A 17,390-nucleotide genomic window follows, 5' to 3' on the forward strand; every position below is an offset into this window, starting at 1 on the left:
CTGTGGTGTATTAACCTCCAAATCTTCCTGCTGACCTCAACTCCAACTCTAGTACCCCCTCCTCTAAAACACTGAGCTTGATTATAGCATACGTTCATAGAGCATCCTGAATTTTTTGGTTATTAGCCTTATTTTAATTAGACACAATTGTGTCTGACAAGAGCGGAAACACCAATGACTTAAAACAAGTCTATACCTTCTTATTTGAAAACTAGGGTGCTGAATAGAACCAAATGAAGCTCTGAAGCTGTCAGGGACCCAGGGTCCTTCTAGGACCTTACCCTAATCAAGCTCAACGTTTCGCTTCCACCATATTGTCCAGAATCGCCAGTCAGACTCCCGAGTCAAAACTGTGTTCCAAGCAGCATAATGAGGACATAGGAAAAGAAGAGCCATGCTCCCTTACTTTAACAATACATTCAGTGAACTGTACTTCAATCTACAAACCTTTGGCTAGAACATATCCACATGCCACACCTAGCTGCAAAGAAGTCTAAAACTTTAGTCAAAAATGGATGGTCATTGCCCAGCTAATAAAAAGGGTATAAAGGGAATAAAGCCACTGACCATAGCCATAGCCCATTTTCTAGGTTGTAAACTCCATGAAGATAAGACCAGATCAGTTTACTCACTATTGTATTCCTGGAGCCTACCTCACATACCACCAGTACATTCTAGATGATCCATAAATATTGTTGGATGGGTGGATGGATGGATGGATGGATAGATGGACAGATTGGATGGATGGATGGTTGGATGTATGGCTGGGTGGATGGATGGATGGATGGAGGGATGGATGGATGGATGGATGGATGGACAGACTGAATGGATGGAAGGATGGATGGATGGATGGATGGATGGATGGATGGATGGATGGAAGCTCTATGGTTGTCCAGAGAGAAAACTCACACCTTTCAGATTTGAGGGGGAGAGGGAGGTGATTGGGAAGTGTCATCTTGAAGGTGTGATTTGAACTGGGATAAAAGACAGGCATAACGTATGGGTCACAGATCAAAATCGTCCCTCTTGGACATCTGCCCTGTGGCATCCTCCAAAACCCTGTGCTGCTGGCCTCACCTCGCATTTCATTAAGAAGACAGAAGGGACAGGAGAGGAACTCACTCACTGCCACCAGCTCTGCAGCCACGCAGTGCAATGCTCGCATTTCTCTGCTTCCTCCTCGCTTTCAAGGGATGAGGTGTCTTTCCCCCACTGACTGTCCCCAGGGGATTTGCTGCACCATCTCCTCCCTTTCTTACACTTCCCCCGCCAGGTGACCACCTTCTCCGCACTGGTTCATTGCTATCTGCATATGCGTGTGTTCTGGATTCTTTATTAAAAAAGAGACCTCTTTTGATTGATTTCCGCCCAGTCAAATCCCCAGGTCTTTGCTCCCTTAGCCGACAAAGCTTTACTGAAAGGCTGCGAGCCTTTGTCTTCACTTCTTGGCTTCTCACCCCACCCGCAGTCTTTCCCCTCCCTCTGGGCTTCTGGCCTTCCCAGGGACGGTCCTTTCTCGGGGTACCGTGGGTGACCACACTGCCAGCCTTGAGGTCTCAGCCCTCCCGACTCTCCGGGCTTCTGAGCACGGGAAAATACGCTTCACCTCTTGAAACACGTCTTCTCAGGGCTTCCAGGGCCCAGCCCACGTTTGCCCCACATCATAGTCCCCTTAGCCGGGCTGTAAGGGCCCAGCTGGATGGGACTCCTTCACCGCCCTTTCTCTCCAGATTATCCCATTCTGTCCGATGATTTTAAACACTCTGTCCACCAATGACTCTCTGGCACCGTTCTGGGATTTTATTCATGACAAGAAAAGGTGGGTCTAAATTAAATGCCTACTGAATCAGTCTTTCCCTGGGACAGAGCTGCCTAGAAGGTGGATATGAAATCTGAGAAAAGGAATGACTTTATGGGAAAAGAGACTGTAGTAGTCTTCATTTTGATGCCTTTGCTCTTCAGTGTGAAAGGTGGGACTAGTAGTAATGACCACAGCACAACAGGCAGAGAACCAGGACGGTCCTGGGCATCATGGAATGTTCTGGCAGGGAAATTGAAAACGGTGTGAGCAGAGAAAAGAAAGAGGAAGCTATGGTGAAACATCTTGAAATAATGTTACAGTGAAGGAGCTCAGGGACAAACAGTCTGTAGCTGAAGAAAACACATTGAAACAAAAAGATGCTCTAAAAGCTTAAATGAAACCAAGGAGAAGGGCAGCATGGAGAACTGTAAACATCTTTGCAAATAGGCCATGCTGTAAACACAGGACAGAAGAACAAACAAACAGCCAATTGCATGGGTTCTCGTTGTAGAAATAATAACAGGTTCCGAGGAATTTATTGAACTAACCCCGAGCCTCGGTCTCAGCGTGAAGGACTCATACATACAGACAAACAACGGGGTGGGGTGAGAGATAGCTCAGCCACACTATGGAATATTCTTTCCAGACGTCAATCCTCAGTTCATCTTGACACAATATTCAGCAGCAATTTGTTTTCTGATTATTCACTTAAGTCAACTCAGATATAAAACAACAGACAGCTTACAAAGATATGGATCATAGCCGATGGGAGGGGAAGTCGCATAAACAAGGAATTGATGATTAATGATAGGAAATTGCAAAGCAAATATGTCATATTGCATCTTGCATATAGCTAAGTGGGGTGGATGAGTTATAATTCCATCCTGCTGCCCTCAACTCTATTGATTTTCCTACTCCTTAAACACGAAAACTGAAGAAAGGCCAAGGGAAGGACTCCGACAGATTTTTTTTTCCACCTTTGGTTTGAGTGAAACCCATTAGGGCGCATTCTGCTTGATAGACCTGTGAGCGTGTGGCCCTTCCACAGGATCACAAAGTGAAGTTATGCCTGCATCGCTTCCTTTGTGCTTTGGAAAACGGGGGTCATTTGAACTCCTCTGAAATGGGATTTCTGGAGAAAGCTCGGGGAATGTGCGACAGGGAGGGGGGGCCCCCCGGGCAGCACACTGCAGCAGGGGCCCAGCAAACCTCCCTACCCTGAGCCCTCGCCCGGCTCAGGTCAGCATGGGACAGGGCCCTTCCCAAGTGTTCTTTAGGAAAATGGCAATTTTCTCCCACAAATAACATGACATTCAATTTCACCCAATACCCACACCTGGCCTTTGAAGGTCAAAGAAGTGGCTGTGTGTTTTATTTTATTAATGGTGACAGAAGAATAGCAGGAATGTGGGTGAATCCTATTATGCCTGCTCTGTGCACCATGACTTAGAGAAGCCTAAGGAAAAATGTCAAATGGAAGGTATTTAATGCAAAGCAGAGCAGAGATAATCTCCGTTTAGTAGAATTGTCTTAATCGTATTATATCCCCTGGTCAACCAACAATATTAGGGTTACTATTTTACTTCCCAAATTTAAGCCTGAACTAAATTTCTTGGAAATATTCCTCTGAAATGACTGAAACATGAGAATATTGGGCCACTTCTTGTTTCTAAATGTATTTGCTTATTTTTCATCCTTATTATGTTATTTCCTAAAGGCTTTCAAATTAATTAACATAATTCTAGAAAATAAATGTCATCAAAACATAGGCAAGTCAGAGCTTAACACGATGCATTAAGGATAGCTTGTTGTGGTTTTCCTGCTCTTTCTTAAATTTCTGCACAGCGCTGTGCTCTGGGAAGGCCTGTTCCGCTTGAGCCTGCTAGGCCTTCCAGCATTACTCAGCAAAGAGACAGAGAACAGCCAAGCTTCATCTCAAGTAGCCCTGCAGAGTCATGTGCTAATTACGAGGGGAGTCCTAGAAGAGAGGCAAGCAGGAAATGACACTGAGGACCAAGACTTTGGCCATTAAGTTCCAAGCAAGTGCCCTAGACTCTGCACCCCGGTTCCCCTACTCATAAAGAGAGGGGTTGCACTGGACCTTCTAGGTTCTTTGCAAAACAAAAACCCATCATTGCTTAATGCCTTCTAGTAAGTACTAGAAAGTACTTTTTCCTAGAAAAGACCCACAAATGGACAATGCATGAGCCTGGTATCTACATACACTGAGACAAGATCAAACCTAAGGCCATGACATAAGTAAACCGAATATATAGTCATATTTTTGAGACCTGTAGAAAATGGGAATATACAACCTACTTTTCCACCTGTCATGCTGGCCCTTCTCTAAATTGATTCCAAATTCTTGATGCTGCCAGAGAATCCACAATTATACAGAACAGGAGAGGGAAATTCTCACTAGTACTAAAGAAATAAGACAAACCTTGATAGGGATAGTAAATAAAATAAGAGATCTGTAATTAATTTATTTAAATATAACTTTGCTGGCTGGAGCATACCTACTTTTCCAATATGCACATCATTTTTCTTCCACAGGAATAGCAGATAATGAGCTATTTTGAATTTGTTCTCTTTACTTTTCTTCTCTAAATGAATTATCCTTGGAAACATTATTAAGTACTTCTGAAAGTATAATTTCAGGAGCAGCAATATAATTCATTATAATTAAAAAATTCAAGTACTCGTTATTTCTGTATTTTTACTAAAATAACTAACACTGTGACAAATAGCCTTATAATAACTCTTTGCTTCAAGATTATTTATAAGATAAATTACTACTATTTTTTTAATTCCTGTTTTTAGACTCTAATCAGATTGCAAGTTCTTCAGGTTGGGAACTCTATCATATATCATAACCGTATCATATAATATTTGTACTATCCAATCAGTGATAAACTATAGTCTGTAATGAGTGCCTCGCAGGAAAGTACCTGTCAAAATGTGGACATTACAAATTGAGATTTATTTTAGCAAGTCCAGCTATGAAATAAACATAGAGCGGGGATAGAAAATCAACTTAGAGAAACAGACCGACTCTCATGTCTATGAAACTTAACTTCAGGATAGTAGAAGAAATTTTCATGGCTGAAGAAAAACGTCATCAGCAGGTTGCAAGGGGAGGGATGGGGCCATGAACACACTGATAAAATTATAGCAACTGACAGGAAGATAGACATTGCTTATCTAGTGTTTATGGAGTCAAGGTTTTATTCAAATACTTCAAAGTGTTCTTTTCCCCATGAGCAAAACATCTTATTTAAAGAATTAATGCCAATCCTTCTCAAACTCTTCCAAAAAATCAAAGAGGAAGGAACATATCTAAACCCATTTTATGAAGCCTGCATCACCCTGATACCAAAGACAGATAAGGACACTACATCAAAGGAAAACTATAGACTCATATCCCTGATGAATATAGATGCAAAAATTCTCATTGAAATATTAGGAACCAAATTAAAAAACACATTAAAAGGATCATACACCATGACCAAGTGGGATTCATCCCTATGATGCAAAGATGGTTCAACATACACAAATCCATCATTGTGATACATTACATTAATAGAATAAAATATAAAAACAATGATCCTCTCAATAGATGCAGAAGACATTTGACAAAGTACAACATCCTTTCATGAAAAAACCCCTCAACAGATTGGGTATAGAATGAACATACCTCAACATAACAAAGGCCATACATGACAAGCCCACGGCTGCCATCATATTCAGTGGTGAAAGGTTGAAAGCTTTTCCTCCAAGACCAGGAACAAGACAAGGGTACTCACCATCACCTCTTCCATTCAACATAGTATAAGACGTCTCAGCCAGAGCAATCAGGCAAGACAAAGAAATAAAAGGCAACCAGATCCGAAAGGAAGACGTACAATTGTCATTATTTGCAGATGATATGACTTTATATATAGAAAATCCTAGAGACTCAATCAAAAGACTGTTGTTACTAATGAATGAACTCCTAAAGGAACGGGATACAAAATCCGCAGACAGCGATCAGTTACCTTTCTGCATACTAACACTGAAATATCGGAAAAAGAAATAAAACCACCCCATCCCTGTCGTCAGATGGGTGTGCAGAAGCCTCAGTCTGGGACTCTAAATACAAAGCTTTTCTAACTTGTCTATGTCTTCCAGCCTTCTGAGCTGACTCGATTTTCCATGTGGGCCCTCTGGGGGGAGAAAACTGGGTTGTTCTGACTTTCAGCCCTCCTGGACCTTCTGAAGTTATTTCTATTGAAATTAAGATGCAGGATTTAGTCATCCAATTAGCCAACACCTTGTGCACAGCAGCTATTTGCCAGATTCTGCCAGACATAGGGACACGCAAACCATGCATTACCCTCGGGAGGCTTGCCATTGGAGGGAGACCCAGCAGGGTAAGTGGGCCACTGCAGTCTGGTGTGATGGTGTAATAGTTCCCGTGATGTGGTTAATCCAGGGGCCACTGGAGTCCATGGGAGGGGACTTCAGCTGGGCCTGAAGGCAGGGGAGCATCAGGGAGCATTTCTATGATAAGATAGCAAATCTGCAGGAAAACATGTGTGGGAGTAGAAGTTAGTAGGGTAATGGGTGAGGATTGGTAGCAAGGGGTGGGACATGAGGCAAACGTGGCTTCCAGGTAGAGAAAAAATTGCAAGGCATTTTGTAGTCAGGAAGCAGCGAGTCACCCTGAGCAGCAGAGTTACCTCCTGTGGAGAGGAGGCTGAACAAAGAGCATGAAGATCTCACCGCCATGCTGAGGAGCGCACTCGAAGGTTGGTAAGCAAGGGAGTGATTTGATCACTGCTTCTTTAAATGTCTCCATTGTTTACGACATGCCCGCCCTGCTTGGCAATATTATAAATGCACACATTGTGCTGCAAGGTAGGAATTATTACCCTCATTTTCCTGCTACCCTGGCATCCCTTGCCCAGAGTCGCCACAGAGCTGGCACCCTGACCAAGGTCTCTCCAAGCCCAGAGTCATCCTATTGCATAAGCTTGCCGACTGCCAAGCTCAGAGCCTGGGTGTGGGCGGAATCCGCCTGCGACCGGTGCCACTCCTTGCCGAAGGATGCTCCGGGGCTTCCCAAGCCAGGTCGACAATGACAATGTTAAGTAACTCTGGGTTCAAGGCCACCAACTGCCAAACACTGTTGGTAAGATCCTGTTAGGTCTAAATTGATCTGTTTTTAATGATCTAGTTTTAGCTCCGGGCTCCAGCAGATGTGTACTTTAAGCAATGCTGAGATGAAAGTGCATCTGGTCAAGGCCATGGGCTAACCACAGCAGCGGGCTTTGTCTGCAGAATGGAGGCTTTTGAAGTGTCCTGAAGAGTATTTAATGGCAGAAGAGAGTGCTCTGGATACACTGTTGAGTGAAAAAAGCAGGCTGAAAAACTGATATGCTGTATATTGGATATTATGTTTTATACAACACGCATATGTGTGTGCACACACATGTGCGCACACAAACACACGCACGCACGCAAACATGCACACACACGCGCGCGCACAAACACGCACACGCACACACACACGCGCACACACTAACACGCACACGCGCACACACGTGCACGCACAAACACACGTGCACACACAAACACGCATGCACACACACACACGTACGCGCGCACACACACACACACACACACTCTCTATGACTAGAAGGGAAAACACTGGAAGAGAATATGCCAAAACACAGCGTAGACAAAGTAGCGGATTGATAGAAAACTTTGATTTCTATTTTTCAAATTCTCAATAATAAACATGCATTGCATTTTATGCTTAAGAATTATTTTCCGGGCTCCTGGCTGTCTCAGTCCAAAGAGCACGTAACTCTTGATCCCAGGATCATGAGTTCAAGCCCGATGTTGGGGGTAGACTTTACTGGAAAAAAAGGGGGGCACCTGGGTGGCTGTCCATTGAGCATCTGCCTTTGGTTCAGGTCATGATCTCAGGGTCCTGGGATCGAGCCCCACGTTGGGCTCCCTGCTCAGCGGGGAGTCTGCTTCTCCCTCTACCACTCCCCCTGCTTGTGCTCTCTCTATATCTCTCTTTCTCTCAAATAACTAACTAACTAACTAACTAAATAAATAAATAAATAAATAAATAAAATCTTAAAAAAAAGAATTATTTTCTTCAAGAAATTGTCACAAGATGAAAATGCTTTTTTTATTGATGTCTAGACCAATAAAAGTGCACAAATCATAAGGGTAAGCTCGTTAAGTTCCCTGGGTAGACACCTCTATGTAACCAGCACCCAGATCAAGAAAGAGAACGAATGTTAACAGCATCTCCAGAAGCCTCTCCAGGCTCCTCTGATCATTACCTCCTTTCAAACATAAATTCTAACACCATAGAAGAGTTGTTGCTCTTCAAATTTTGTATGCACGTAGTGGAGTGCATTCAGCTTATTTAGGTCAATGCTATGCTTATGAGAATCCATCCATGCTCTCATACATGGCTGTGGTTTGCCATCCTTCCTGCCACATCACGTTCAGCATGCACTGGAGCTGTGAGGGACCATGCTGCTCTGAACACCCTACATAGACTTTTTGGTCAACATGTGTGTGCATTTCTTTGGGTCCATCTTTGGGAATGGACTTGCCGGGCCATATTAATGCACGTGCTCTACCTCTGTGCGTGTTCCAGAGTCTTTCCAGGTGATCATGCCTCTTAGACTCTCCCCACCCGTAGGCATGTGCTGGTTGCACCACGTCCTCGCCGACGCTCGGTCATTCCGGTGGGTGTGTAATGCGATTGTACCTGTCACATTTCCCTCATGAATCATGAAGGAGTGTGCCTTTTCAGATCTTTCACAGCCAGCTGGAGCTCCTCTTTGGTGGCGTGACTTTTCTAACTTTTTAAACCAACCTTCCTCTTGCCTTATTTGTCTGTGTCTTATTGATTTATGGGAGTTGTCTGCATCTTACAGATACAAGTCTTTTGTGTAATAGATGTACCTCCAAATATCTTTCTCTACTCTGCAGTTTACATGTTCACTCCCTTAGTGGTCTCTTTTGTGAACTGACTTTATTAATTTTAATGGGGTACAATTTATCATTTTTTTAACGATTAGTGTTTTGGGGGTTCTATTTAAGATGTGTTTTTGTATTCAAAGTCATCAAGATATTCTCTTATGTGTTATTCTAAAAGGTGTGTTACTTTTACCTTTCACGTTTAGATGTGTTATCCAACAGGAATTGATTTTTATGTATAATGGGAGGTACGGGTCAAGATTTATTTGGCCACTTATCAAGATCCCCAAACAAATTATTGAAAAAATAATTTTAAAAATCGATCCTCCCACCCCTCTTCCCAAAGACAACAATTCTTCCTAACAAAACAACAGGGAGCTGAGCAGTGCCCTCACTTAGGAAGAGGGGCAGCAACCATCGGGGTTGTACAGAGATCATGTGCACCATGCACACCTGTTACTCATAGCAACTTTGTAAGCTATGTCTATTTATTCCCACTCTATAGATGATGATAGTAAGAGAAATAAACCAATGTGCCCACAGTCATGAGTTGAATAAACACAACAGGCAGGACTCCAATTCACATTTTTTTAAGTTTATTTTGTTCTATTTTTATTTACTGGGAATAGGGCATATCAGTTTTGAACGGGATCTTAAAGAAGATCCCATAAATAAGATAGTCTCTATGAGAGTCTCTGCTTAATGGCGTGGCACACACTATTGACTGTTTACCCAAGGACCATTCCCATCCATTCTTTCTCATTTAGAAACCCTTGGAAATACATCTCCGAGCACCAAGAGTTGCCATATTGGGCCTTGATAGAAAATGGCACAACACTTAGAGCTAGATACAGTACTGGGTGAGATTTTGATTTGTTCCCCTTTGGACAGTGAGTAAATGCATTTCCCACTCAGACTAGTCCATCCTGTTCTTTTTTTTTTTTAATGTTATGTTAATCACCCTACACTACATCATTAGTTTTTGATGTAGTGTTCCATGATTCATTGTTTGCGTATAACACCCAGTTCTCCATTCAGTACATGCCCTCTTTAATACCCATCACCAAGCTAACCCATCCCCCCCACCCTCTCCCCTTTAGAACCCTCAGTTTGTTTTTCAGAGTCGAAAGTCTCTCATAGTTTGTCTCCCCCTCTGATTTCCCCCCCCTTCATTTTTCCCTTCCTACTATCTTCTTTTTTTTTTTTAACACATGATGTATTATTTCTTTCAGAGGTACAGATCTGTGATTCAACAGTCTTATACAATTCACAGCGCTCACCATAGCACACACCCTCCCCAGTGTCCATCACCCAGCCACCCCATCCCTTCCACCCCCCACCACTCCAGCAACCCTCAGTTTGTTTCCTGAGATTAAGAATTCCTCATATCAGTGAGGTCATATGATCCATGTCTTTCTCTGATTGACTTATTTTGCTCAGCATAATACCCTCCAGTTCCATCCACGTCATTGCAAATGGCCAGATTTCATTCTTTTTGATGGCTGGATAATATTCTATCGTGTATATATACCACATCTTCTTTATCCATTCATCTGTCGATGGACATCTTGGCTCTTTCCATAGTTTGGCTGTTGTGGACATTGCTGCTATAAACATCGGGGTGCACATATCCTTTTGGATCCCTACATTTGTATCTTTGGGGTAAATACCCAGTAGTGCAATTGCTGGGTCGTAGGGTAGCTCTATTTTCAACTTTTTGAGGAACCTCCATACTGTTTTTAATCTGACCACAACCCTTGCTTTTTCCTCTGTTCCCTCTGCACAACGTAAGAGAAACAGGCAGAAATTATTCGCCGGAATTTCAGTACAGCCTGCCTCCACCAAGAGGATGAGATGCACTTCTGTGGGTTGTGCCCCATCAGTTAGTTCTGTGTTTCCAACCGTCCAGATCACTAGGCGGGCAACCGATTGGATTGACTATATTCGATGTGATTTATTCTCTAACATGGCTGCAGTCACTGGATTGATTCTGCGGTGGTCCAGTTATTTCAGAGGCAAAGGCAGTCCCTAGGATGGAATTTGGGAGACCATTCTGATAAAGAAATTAACACTGCCTTCATCACTAGCGCCATTTGCATTGGAATGAACGTTTCAGACCTCTCTCAGGAAGAACAGAAGATCCCAGGAGTTACTCAGCCTCTTGGACCCTTTAGCAACTCACTTCCAAGAATCATTTATTTGAAAGTGACCCTGGTGAAAAAGCATCACTTGCCTAATTGTTGTGAAAATCAGAGCTTTATCTTGTGTTTTCCTAAACCCTCTTTCCACAAACACATTCAGAGGCAATTGCTGCTTTACAGTCTCAAATCATTTAAGAGGAAGGAAGGCTGAAGCCATTCAGCGTTTGAATGAGGCCATCCTGCTACCTGGACACATGCAGCAATACTGGGATGAGTGGGTCTCTGAGCCACGTGGTAAATCAGGCTGCTGCCTGGCGTTGAAACGACCCCCTCTCCCCCCCTCTCATCCTGCCTTGTCCTGTCCTGTTCCCTCTCCTTTCCCCCCCTCCCCCTCTCCTCCTCCCCCTCCCCCTCTCCTCCTCCCCCTCCAATGCAACATGTCACATCTATCCGCTGGAATGCATTTTCTCTTCTCATGACGTTAATATTCTAAACAAACAGACGTATTACATCAATCTAATCAATACACTCTGAAACTCATGACCATGAAAGTTATGGAAATGTATTTTGTACATCTTCAATGTTCAGCTAAAAATCAATAAAAATCCATTATCTAATATTTCAACTGCTGCACACTAGAGACATAGTTAAAAATAAATCTCTCCAAAGAAAAAATTAAACTGTCTTATGCCATTACTAATTATTGATATTTACTTCTTATAATATTATACCTGGTGGGCAATTATTGGTAATTAAGTGTATAGTAGATCAGTCTCAGAGGAAAACAAATGGTAAATTGTTAGATTGAGGTATTTCAGATACGTTTGTGACCATTTCAGTGAATATTAACATTTTAGGAGATACACACTGGTTCAATATTATTGGTTTCTGTTTCTAAACATTGATTTAGTTTCAAAATGTATACCTAGGAATCACAGATAACTACTATCAAGTTTAGGCTGTTATAATAAAAGCCTAAAACTATGCTGGGTTTCAAGAAAAAGCAAGAGAGACACAAAGATGCTTAGCTATTTGAAGAATAACACCCAACATCCTCAATGCAACAGAATCTGAAGAAAAGGTTGAGATCGGATGAACTGTTTGTTGAGAATAAGACAGTCTTAAGCTGAGAGTGGCTACCATTGGGTGCTGATTTCTTTAAAGCGTTCCCCATGCCCACCCCAACGAGATATATAAACTTTGCAGACATGTCCTACAGATGAGGACACGAAGCTCAGAGAGGTTGGACCATGAGACTGGAGTCCCCTGCTCAGGCCGGGCAGCACTCAGCCCAGTCTAAGCTACTTTCAGCAGCACCACGGGGTGGGGTGGGGGGGCTACCTGTCCAGCAACTCTGAGATTCAAGTGCATTTCCATGTCCCTTATTATCTCACACTTGAGATGCTCAAGGACAGGACGAGCTCTTGGAAGACAAAGCATCAGTAAAGAGGCAGCATGTCGTACTTCACGATGATGAATCCTATTTGGCACCTTCACGGCTACGAAATCTATTTACATAGAGTCATAAATGCTTGCTGAGCGTCTCTATCATTTGCCAAGATCCACCACGCGTCCGGCACTGTGAGGAACACAGGGGACACCGAGCCTGCCTCAGAGGAGCTCATAACAGTGCTTGAGGCAGGTATGCACAGAGTGATAAACTCAAGATAGTTTCCTCGCTCGGGTTTGTAGTGCCCCGAGGAGTCTTCCTGGAGGAGTTGACCATAGATCCGAGCTTGAGATAAAAAGCGGTACTTTCGTCAGGTGGGTAATGGGAGTAGGGCCTTCTGGGAAACAAGGGCCGCATGTTCATTTTGGGGACACTCGAAAAAATGGGGCTCCTGAAAGAAATAGCAAGTATTTTTGTGTTAGGAGGTGAGTCAGCAGATTATGGAACTTGCTGGCTGGGGCCATTGAGTCTGAATTTACCTCCGGGCAATCTGGAGCCTTTGAAGGATTAGAAGCAGAGGAATGAGGTGAACAGACTTGGTTGAAAAAACAAAGTGACGCTGGCAGCCACGAGAGAAGATGGTGGAGGATGACATGAAGTCAGAAAACCAATGGAGAGGCTCTTGGCCATGGTGCTGGTGGGGAGGCCGGGGCTGGACACACACTCGGCAGGTCGGAATTCATGCCGTTACATCGGGTAGAGCAGAGGGAAGACCAAGAAAGCCTTAGGTTTCCTGTCCCCACTGGCTGGTGGCCCCATGAGGGCAGATGGGAATGCAGATGAGGAAGAGCAGAGGCGGTGCACAGGAATCCAGCTCCAGAGGTTGGGTGCTTGCGCGGCATGCCTGGGGGACTGCACGGAAGTGACCGGGATCTTGGGCTGGTAATTCAGCTGTGGAAGCAATCAGAGCATAGCTGGGAAGCCAGGGGGGAGGGAACACCATGCGCTCCGATGCAGGGCAGAACGTGAAGAAGCCTAAGAATGGACCCAGAGAATCCCGCCACCCCCCCCCCCCCCCCGGCAGAGAAGGTGGAGCCTGAAAAGGGATTTGAAAAGGAGTAGCCAGGGAGGGAGGGGTTTCATTCTCTGTTTCCTTCACGTAAGTACTCTGATTATTTTTAAAATTATCACAGTTTATTGTCTACAACTTGGAAACTATAAAATCTCATAGATATGAAAACATGATTTCCCCATAATCCCATCCCTCCAGAATAACCATGTTCCCCTTTTTCCACAGGTCTCAAGTTTATGCGTCACTTGAATGAATATTACCTTAAAAAAACACATAAAAAGGTCCAAGTTTAGAAAGAATTTGCTTTTTAGTTTTTGCAGTTGACTTCTATACTTTGATATATAATGAACTACACTTTTATTTGGAGGCAAATGCATTTATTATTTTAACATCAGCTATAGAGTACTGATTTACATTTCCACAGAACAACGTAGAGAAGAGTTGTTGCCTACCTGTAGAAAATTATTCTTACAGTGAGTATTTTTCTAGTAAAATATTTTAAAATCACCTTCTTAAATACATAACCCCCGAAAATAAAGTTTTAAATTTTGTAGACGGAAATTCAAAGAAACCAAATTTCGGGTTTTCTACGCTGGGTAAAACCTTTCTATGCCTTTCGAACCAGTATTTGGAGGATGGATTTCAGTGCAATAGCTTCTTCCCGTGATGTGTGTAATGCCGCTCTGACTGGGATGGTCCGTTGCTTTTGTCATTTTGTTTGTGTGTATGTTTTTCCCTGTTCTGGCAACCTATCCCTAGGCATTTTCTCAAGAAGAATTTCGGAGTATATATCAGGCATAAAATTAAGTGTCGGCCCACACATCCAGAGTCTACAAAATAGACTAATACAGACTCTGGGCTGTGTGTGGCCACCTGCAGTTTGGGGAGCTGTCGTGGGTCTGGCTGCGTGCAAGCAAATTCTCAGCTTCTCCTTGGCCAGATGCTGAAGAGAGGACACCACAGACCTGACTGGCAGGCTTGCAGCCACAATGCACAGGAAACCACAGATTGCCACGTGGGCAGACGTGGAGAAGCACCAAGGAAAGAGCACGGGGAGGAGAACTGTCCTCAGGACTAAGGTACAGCTGAGGCAGCTTTGTGGGAATGTGGGGTGGACTCTGCTCACCTCCTGCAGAACCTAGAGAGGACACCTCACCGCTGGGCTCAAGGCTGGGGCCCACTTGGCTCCCAAACTTCAGTGCCCAGTTGCTCCATGTGTGCACTGCACAACCCAGGCTCCCCCGCTAGGGATGACTCCAGGACTGCTGGAGGGAGACAACCTTCCCAGCTCCCACAGCCTTGAGTCCAATGCCCGTCCCTGCGCACACAGCCCAGAGCAGCCCCCTAGCACCATGCCTGCCCCAATCCTTCTTTTGCCAACAGAATAACTCCTTTCAGCAAAGATGAGTTCTGACAGATTTCCTCTGAGGTCTCTTTCAGAAGATTCACCTCCCCAGGGAGTTTAAAAATCGCACCTTGAGATAAGAATGGCAGAAACACGTAGGTCTGTACATTTTGAAATGCTACAATGTTGCAAGTGACGCAGTGAACATCTTTGGGACTCTGGCCATAGCTTCGTCTCACACAGCGTGTCTCAGATCTGTGTCATCTCTACACAAAGGCAATTCATTGCACTAGTATGTGAGCAGAGGAAGTGACTTTCATCGTTTAATAGGTACGGATCAGAACGCAGCCTGAGATGCACTGTGCCTTCTTTCCCCCATGTCCAGCCCAGCACCTTCCCCCATGTCCAGCCCAGCACTTTCCCCCATGTCCAGCCCGGCACTTTCCCCCATGTCCAGACCGGCACAGAGTCCATGTCCAGCCCAGCACTTTCCCCCATGTCCAGACCGGCACAGAGTCCATGTCCAGCCCAGCACTTTCCCCCATGTCCAGCCCAGCACTTTCCTCCATGTCCAGACCGGCACAGAGTCCACGTTGCTCAAAGCCAAGTATGTTTTGCTGTGTTCCTTGGAGCAAAAAATATTAGGAGAGGGAGTAAATTGCTCTTCTCTGTGGTTTTCAATGAGGGATGTGTCTAAGGGCAAAGTAAGACCCTTAAGATTGAAATGTACCCCATACTCACCCAGACTTTTGTCTTGGATCTACTAACAGCCAAGAGCCACTTGGAATGACAAATGGGTGCCTGCGTCACATGAGAGACAGGGCACCCCCACCGGGGTGCCAGGTGATCACCATCTCTTACAGCTGTGAACCTAGGTGTAAAACTGAGGAGAAATGGTCTTTCAAAGTGTGAAATTCACCAAGATTTAAAAATCCATATCTTCCCGATAACATTTCCCTTAGTCATTTTTCTTTTCAGCAGAAAAATCCAAGGAAACCTAGCTGTCGCCTACAGAATTGTTTGAATTCTGAGATTTTTTAATTCCGGGTTTGAAAACTGATTTTAAAATAAAAATACCCAAACAAAATTTTGTTTTCCTTTACGAGCAATCTCAGACTCAAAATAATTTACTCTGTGCAGTTATATCATTAAAAAATCCATGTGGATTGCTTTTGCATCCGGCTTGTGTCTAAATCTGTGTATAATAACAGGAGCCTCCCGCAGAGATCTGTGCGCACACATGCACACACACACGCGCGCACACACACACACACACACACACACCCAGTCCCAGCCACAGCCCAGCCGGGTCCTGCTAATTATGCAGCAGACCCTGTGGTTGTTTTCCTGTTTCGCTCCCTCACACTGGGGCATCGTGGGGCGCTTAGCACTGCAGCGGTGCCTGGGCTGTCTGGCCTGTGGAGACCTTTCTGTCTGGGGCAGTACCATTCTGTCTAGACAGGGAGAGACCGTACGTTTTGGTTGTTTTTCTCAACACCAAAAGCACCCAAAGCAGCTCTGCAGTGAGGCTGCCTTTAAAAGGTTTGGATTCTGAAAGCGCTTATCCTCAAAATGCTGGAAGGTCACGCTCTGGTTCGGTGGCCTCGCGTCTGCCATGAAGGGTGTAGAGCAGGTTACCCTCTCCGAGAGCGAGCAGCAAGACTCTTCCAACCACTGCCGTTATCTGTTAGAGAAAGCAGTTGGCTTGCAAATGATGAGCCCGGTTTCCCTCCTTGGGAAGCAGAGGGAGCCCGCCTGGCCAGGAAGACAGCCCGTTTAAAACACTCTTGCTCTAACACAGCTCGGTGCTTCCCAGCTCCCAATTAGGCCTCGCTATAAATGCACCAGCTTTAACCTCAAAAGTCAAAGTCTTAGACATGCACAGTGATTCCAAGAAACATTAAACATCAAATAGAAATATTATAATCCACGCGAAGCTTATTACTCTGCAGGTGTTAACCCAGCAGTTCAAAGTGGTTTCTCCTGTTTAATGAAGGGAATTAGCTCAATAAAAGTTTATGTGCTGCGTGGTTCTCCAGATTGTATGCGCATTCTTGCTGTTATGTGTTAGTCTACTTGCTATAATGAAATCTTCAAAGAACTCAAATGCCCTGTGGCTAACAGATTTTCCAGATCAGACACCATGGGACAAATAACTTGCATTTTTTTTATTGTACCTAGTGAAAGAAGTTTTATTTTGTTTTTCATTGTACTTGGACAAAAATCCAGAATTCCATTTCTCAGGCTTTTTAAAACATCTCTCAGGAAAAAGAAACTATAGCCTGTTCACTTTGAACTAATCATAAATTCCCATTTCAAAGAACTAACTAATATTCCCAGAAACGTACTTTTTTGAAGATATGTTTTGCATAAGAAGTCTTATGGTAGCTCATAGCGAACTAAAAATAAAACCCTAGTACTGTACATAGAACTCATTTATTTTCTCAGAAGATAAATTTTAAAAAGATATCTTTTTTTTTTTGAGAAAAGAGCTAACTATATTCCTCTATGTGAGCAGAGTATAAAAAGCACGGCCCAATGTGACCCTAGTATATCTAATTCCTTATCTGTGTTTGCAAAATTAATTTGAAAAAAATCAGACTGGTTTTGCTAGGGGTTCCCATGGATACATATTCATCTCCTTACTC

Source organism: Callorhinus ursinus, unplaced genomic scaffold, assembly GCF_003265705.2.
Source record: "Callorhinus ursinus isolate GAN/ISIS: 27379988/994484 unplaced genomic scaffold, GSC_fseal_2.0 scaffold79, whole genome shotgun sequence".
Classification (NCBI taxonomy): domain Eukaryota; kingdom Metazoa; phylum Chordata; class Mammalia; order Carnivora; family Otariidae; genus Callorhinus; species Callorhinus ursinus.